General features: G+C 41.8%; 1 long non-coding RNA gene across 1 annotated transcript; it reads right to left on the reverse strand.

Annotated features, from left to right (window-relative positions):
- Nucleotides 1-295: 295 nt before the first annotated feature.
- On the reverse strand, nt 296-5,996 carry LOC122173382 (uncharacterized). The gene is made up of 3 exons (XR_010599335.1): nt 5,884-5,996; nt 4,089-4,222; nt 296-514 (listed from the first exon to the last, which is right to left on the reverse strand). It is a non-coding gene; the product is annotated as an uncharacterized LOC122173382 (long non-coding RNA).
- Nucleotides 5,997-7,291: the final 1,295 nt, after the last annotated feature.

A 7,291-nucleotide genomic window follows, 5' to 3' on the forward strand; every position in this document is an offset into this window, starting at 1 on the left:
GGGCGTTACACACTATGCAGCCAAACTGGGACTGAACCCCACTCCTCTGACAACAACACAAACCAAACGGCTTTGTCAAAGGACCAAGGAAAAGGTCACGATTTATCCATGCGAGCTCACTGAAATGTATAAATATGTATGTCCGCTGGTCTAGGAACACCCCTGAGTGGATTTTACATATGGCAGTGACAGTTTATTTTATTTATGTGTAGTTAAAATAACAGAAGGAAGGGATTTTTATGGAAAAGAAATAGCAAAACAGCCCCTTTGTGGAATCAAAATACTCACAGGCTTGTTTGCAATACACCACAACCAGCAGCTACTTTTATTAAAAGGAGAAGAACAAGCTATTGGGGGTATGGGGGGACACAAGGGCTCCCTTGTGGATTTTTTCCAGCTTCCGATTCTTTGCAGTCCAGATGAAAAGCATCCAAGAATTTTAGAAGCAAGACGTCATCTGCCAGATTCCGAGAGATCCTGCATTGACAATCTCTGCTGCCATCACTCACTCTCTCTATTGCAAAAAGGGAAGAACGTCTCACATTCTATGTTTATAGCCATTAAAACAAGGACAATATAACTTTACATTTCAAATTCAAGGTAGAGCAGGAACTTCCCCATCATTTAGTAGTGTGTGCAGATGTAACTCCAACAGACCTTGCTTGACGTCGGTCAGGATTGAACCTGGAGCCTCGGGAGTTTAATGCATGAGCTTCTACAGTATGAGCTAAAAGCCAACTTCCTCTTATTCAAGGTTGTAGAACAGATTCAGACTATCTATTATATTTAAACATGTGTACTGGCTGGCTTCTGAGTAAATATGCTTTAGTTCTGAACATGGCTCTCCCCTCCCTCTGCCCCAAACTCTCTAGTAAAGGAGTCACATTCTCATTTCCTTACAAACCTCCTTCCTATTAATATTCTACACAGTTTAAGTGACAAACAAACAAAAAAAAATAAAAAATAAAGTCTCTGGGTGATTAAAAAAAGAACCCCGGCAAATTACCGGTGAGTATAAAAACAACCAGAAATATGATGTACAATATCATGGAAATGTCCATCAAACTTTTTTTAAAAGTTGAAATTTGAAATTCCATTGAGGGAATTAATCAAAATTGTGAATTTTAAAAATATTGACTATCTCTATGATATATAGAAAAATAAAACCAAAAATATGTAAGATGTAGAACAATGTGACTCACGTCCGTGTTTAGTTATCCTTTCAAACACACTTTTGTTCATAGCTAAAACTAAAACAATAAATATTTACTTAGAGGATAAATAAGTTATTCTTAAAGAATGCCCAGACTATTCTGTCTTCCAGCTCACATAAGCCTAATAGCTTGACCCTATTCAGATGGTACTTCCCTATCTGATGATAATCTCTGTACATATTCAGGTTTTAGAGTAGCAGCCGTGTTAGTCTGTATCCGCAAAAAGAACAGGAGTACTTGTGGCACCTTAGAGCCTAACAGATTTATTTCAGCATAAGCTTTCATGGGCTACAGCTCACTTCTTCACATGCATAGAATGGAACACACAGACAGAAGATATTTATACACACAGAGAACATGAAAAGGTGGATTCAATTATCACTTCAAAGGGTTTTTTTCTCACTACTGCTGAGAGCTCATCTTAACTGATTGGCCTCTTACGGTTCGTATGGGTACTTCCACCTTTTCATGTTCTCTGTATGTATAAATATCTTCTGTCTGTGTGTTCCATTCTATGCATCCGAATAAGTGAGTTGTACCCCATGAAAGCTTATGCTGAAATAAATCTGTTAGGATCTAAGGTGCCACAAGTACTCCTGTTCTTTTTGTACATATTCAGTGAAGCAGCCATGTGTGTAGCAGTGCAGTTGTTAGCACAGAGCTCCTATCTTCACCTCTCCTGCCTCAAAACTGCCTCTATGGTAATTTAGGCTTGGTCTTTACTAGGAAATTTGGTTGGTGTAATTATGTAGCTCAGGAGTATGAAAAATACACACCCCTGAGTGACACAATGAAACCGACCTAACCCCTGGTGAAGACAGCACTAGGTTGATGGGTGCATTCTCCCATTGACGCACCTACAACCTCTCGGGGAGCTGCAGCGCCTACACAGATGGGAGAACCCCTCCCGTCGGTGCAGGTAACGTCTTCACTGAAGCGCTTTGGCTCAGCTGCAGCGGTGTTGCTGTGCCACTGTAGCCATTTGGGTGTAGAGAAGAAGCCCAAACTGTCTGGGAAAACCTCTCACCCCTCCCAACTTCCTCTGTGAGTTGTGTCCCTGCTGCGACATTAATTTGAGCATGCTGGGCACCTTGTACAAGACTAAGGGGAGATCCAGCAGTTAACAATAAGAACACACATAGAATTGGCTACAGACAAGCAATGAGACCAAGTTAACTTAACTGTAGGAAACATGTTTAAACCAGTAAAAAGAAATTCTGAGCAATGCTAGCATTGAAGTCACTAAGATTTGTAATTGCTCTAGATTTCTAAAAGGAGAAATGCAAAGGCACCGCGTATGTACTGAGCTACCATAAAGACTGAAAGTAGCATCAATCCTTAAAGGCACTAGTGCTTCTTGAATTGTATTGCAGAGTGAGCATATCTGATAATATATATGGGTGACCCACTGGTCAGTGTGTGTTACAAATTCCGCTCGGTGGAGGCTGTGCGTCGGTTACAGGCTCCATCTAGAGACTGGAGCTTTTGTTCAACTTGAAGGCACTTGAGCATTTAGCTCTGGAGGGTTCTGGTTCAAATCACAGAGTACTGGTCCCAGAAGGCATGACAGCCTTCACACGTGTGCTCAAAAGTGCCTCTTTCCCACAAAAACCCACAGGAGCAATTTTGTCCTCAACACGGCTCCTCATGTTTGCAGCACCTGGACCCCTCCCCCACCGCCCACACTGAACCAAAATCTCCCCGACCTGGGGCAAAATAACATTAAAAATAAAAACACAAAACCCTCTGGGCTAGAGATGCTTCCTCGGGAGCTGAGTGACCATTTCTTCCCCTCGGCTGCTTCCACGTAGGGCTCCCAATTCTCCTCTGCTCAGCTCTTCTCTAAGCTTATCTCAGTTTGCTTTTACAGGCTTCATTTTTAAGCCATTTCTTTTTGTCAACTCAGCCTCCCTGCTCTCTTTCTTGCCAGAGAGACTCAGAACAGGTCCTACCAACTCGTCTCAGTCTGAGGAGAGGAGGCCTTTCAAATTGAAAAATGATATCCACAAAGGAGACCTTTCCAGAAAAGGACAAGTATGTAAGAAGAAGGAATTATAATGGAATGAGACTGGCAGCTTTCATTATGCTGAATGCTACCAAGAAAATTCCATGCTTCAATGTGTCCTCGGATAGTTATTGAAATTAGGATCCTTCTGTCAGTGACTGGAAGATTGACATAACATTTTTGAAAGGCTTAAAAGTATAAGTGTCAATCAGAAGCCGTGTTGCTGATTATTCTAATTTTTCTGTGACAGATTTGATCATTTTACACTGGGATACGACACACACACCCTTAACATAGCTCAATACTTGTACATGTTTCTTTTTGGTAAATTAAGCATTACTGTTCAAAAGAGAAGCCATTTTGATCTCATAAGTGCTGCACAATGATACAAAGGAGACGCATGCCCCATACTCTCTCCTGGGAAATATACTTTAGTCCTTCCCCGTTGTTTTCCATATTCCAAAATGAAACAATGATCTAAACGGACGCCAGACTGGCCACAGACTTTGTCTGTATGATGCCATGTTGGCAAGCCAGAGGGGCTTCAAATTGGGTGGTGGAGAGTAACTGCAATACATGAGCAATACATGGCTCACACGTAGCACTGAGCACTTTGGAGACTCTGGGCTGCTCTGGGTTGTGGACAGACCATAGGCAGCCTGAGTAAAGCAGCTATACAATTACTCTCACTCTAACATGGAAACCCCAGATAGTCCAGAATCAGGCAGCACAGAAGTTTCCTTTGTCCCATGTCAGGGTTGTGCCATGTGCTCTGAGCCTCCAAGGTCATTAAACAGCAGCTATAGAAATTAGGGAAACAATTATTCTGTTTACACAGTAATGTCTCCCTTGTGGCATCCTGAACTTACCCATCTTCTTCTTCTACAGCAACTCTGCGCAAAACCACAACTTCCGATTGTGCTGTAATTGGGGAAACATGAGCCGCGGCAGAAGCCCCCAGCACGACGGCAAGAAAAGGGGATATTGATGCCCTGGGTGAATCCTGCACAAAGAAAAAGTGTCTTCATTTTCATTCACATATAAGGGCTGTGACTGCAGCATGACGGGCATTTCCCATTAGCTGAATTTCCAATTCACTGAGACAAGGCCAAGTCAACCCAATTATCTTCCTGTGCCTGTGCCCAGTCAAAGGCTGCTCCTAAGAAATGAGCAGAGTGAGTTAATTCAGGAGATCTGCTGGCTTCCTGGCTGCAGGATTCCGAACTGTAGCACTGAGCATGGGAGTCCTTCCCAGCCCCACCCCTGTACAGGATGGAAAGCAGGCAGCTGTCTGCATCACCAACTTCTAAGAGTGGGGCAGTGGTTTTGCTGCCGTGGTTTTGTCTCTTTCTGATCCCAAACACTGATGTACTAGGCAGTATCTAAATGCTGATTGGCTAAGCAGGGTTAAAGCAGCTCAGCACTGGGTTGGGTGGCTGGTACTTTTAGAAAGAGAAGGGTTTAAACAAGTCCCTCCACTCAGAACGCCTGATTGTCAGTGAGACTCGGCACAGACATTCTTGTGAAGACTCAGCACTTGGCAATACTGACTCAATAACCAATTGCCAAGCTTAGACATTCCAGACAGGTTTTTCCTTATGAGAATGTGGCTCAAATGTCCTTTAGGATATTAATATTAGACTATTTTAAACTGGATTTTAGCTCTGCTTTCCTTAAAGTATCCACTGTGACATTCCCCAGGGTAGAGTCTGGACCAGTGAACAGCCGTATTCCCTCAGGTCCCCAACCTGCAGTGCCTCCTACACTGCTCCGCTGTGAAAGCAACCACTTCTGGTCCTGCTCATGCACAATCCCTAGCTTGTAAAGTCACTCCCGGGTGAATTAGAGTTTTCATCATACATGTACTTAGAAATTGTGATCAAGTCACCCCTTAACATTCTCTTTGTTAAGATAAAGAGATTGAATTTTCTGAGTCTATCACTATACGGCATGTTTTCTAATCCTTTCATCATTCCTGTGGCTTTTCCCTGACCCCTATGCAACTGATCAACATTCTTCCTGAAGTGTGGACACCAGAACTGGAAACAGTACTCAAGATGTGGTCACATCTGATGATGCGAAAGAGAGAGGTAAAATAATCTCTCTAATCCTACTCAAGATTTCCCTCTTTCTGCATCCAAATTATGTATTAACCCTTTTAGAAACTTTCAGCTGATTACCAATCCACAACCCCCAAATCTTTTTTCAGAGTCACTGCTTCCCAGGATGGAGTCCCTCATCGTATAACTGTGGCCAACCTTCTTTGTTCCTAGATCCATACATTTAGATTTAGCTGTATGATTGTTAACTTGTTCCCAGTTTACCAAGTGATCCAAATCCCTTTCTATGAGTGTCCTGTCCCTTAATTTTTGTCACTTGCTAACTTTATAGGTGATGATTGTATGTTTTTTTTTCAGGTTCTTTATAAAAAGTTTAACTAGTGTCGTGGCAAGAACCAATCACTCTAGGACTCCACTAGGTAGAACGTTGGTGATAATATTATAGGTCATAGTTCAGCCAATCTGAGTGGATCTTAATAGGAACATTAAAGATACCTTTTGAAAAAAAAAAGCTGAAAAAATTATGATACACAATTTTTAGAAATCTTAATGCAGACTCACCATTGTCCTTCTATATTCTCCCTTCATTTCATTAAGGTCTTACCTGGAGAGCTTTGCAGCACCAGGAAAAAGACAGCAAAGAGCAGGTACAGAATCTTCATGGCTGAAGTTTGACTGGAAGCTCAGTGTTGCTGGAGAGAAGACACTGCAAGACAGAGAGGAAATGGAGAGTCTCTATTTATGGGCGCCGGGGATTGTGAAATACTGATCTGTTGAAGCATGTCACATTTACTAAATTTGTGTTGAAATCTATTTATAATTATCATCATAATTATAATTTATACAGCATCATAAATATTCCTGGAGAATTTCAGGGAAACACAGTAGTCAAGTTCCTACTTTGTGCAAGTTACAATATGAGTATTTACAACTAGCAAATATCTACTGCCTGATCGAAAGCTCTCTGAAAAAATGGAAAGCCTCCTATTAAATTGAAATGAGGGTCCTTTCGCAGAGAAGAGTTTCAGAACACAACTATACCTTTGAAGCATTTATAGTAGGGCATGTGCATATTGTCTTGTACAATATTTAATCAATATTTTACTTGTATTTAAGGAAATTTACTAATTTCATGCATTAAAACCCATTCCAAAGAGATTAAAAATCATTTTTAAGAGAGATTTATGAGAAATAAAGTGAATAACATTATAAATACTGTATGCCAGGAATCGATGGATTTTTTGCTGTGTATCTAAATGAGGAATTTAACATTTAGTGATCGTAGAAAACCAAGAGGTTTCCCTTTCTTTTTTCTGTCATAAAAAGCATCAGCCTTAACGATAACTATCTAAAGTAGAGACATAAAATGTTGATGCATCAAACATAGGGAAGCCAGTGGCATTTGCAGGTGCCAAGCACCTCTCAGGATTTGTCTCACTCTTTCAGGACAGAGAGAACAAGAAGTGATTGGGCTTAAACTGCAGCCAGGGAAATGTAAGAACATTTCTAAGGGTTCTATAGAGCTGTATGAAATCTCCAAGTTCCCTGTGGGATTCATTCTAACCAGGGTTCAGAGCCTACAAAATACAACCCCCCGCACAAAGCTTCACAGACCCCTTCATAGACCCCCTCCTATTCACCTTCTTCCTCTTTCCCCGCATTTCCTCCCATTTGGAAGCACCAAATAGAAAAGTTGAGGGGAGTGAATGAAGAATAGAATCCATGGGGAGGAGGACATCCATAGGGCAACAGGGAGCTGTGTCAGGGCAGTGAGCTGTCCCTCTCATCTCCCAGTCAGTGCCTCTATTTCAACTGTCTCTCTGTTGTTGGAAGGTGCTGGTCTTCTCACCTGCTACGTTCTCCACAGAGAAAGGTCAAGGGGCACTGGATGTTTCTCTTCCAAGGGGGGACACAAGGAGCAGGCACATCACCCTGACTGCCACCTCACACCTATTATTTCCCTGCTATGTTCTTTCCATTCACACAAAGAAGTTAGATAAAAACAGATAGAG

Source organism: Chrysemys picta, chromosome 3 (assembly GCF_011386835.1).
Source record: "Chrysemys picta bellii isolate R12L10 chromosome 3, ASM1138683v2, whole genome shotgun sequence".
NCBI lineage: Eukaryota > Metazoa > Chordata > Testudines > Emydidae > Chrysemys > Chrysemys picta.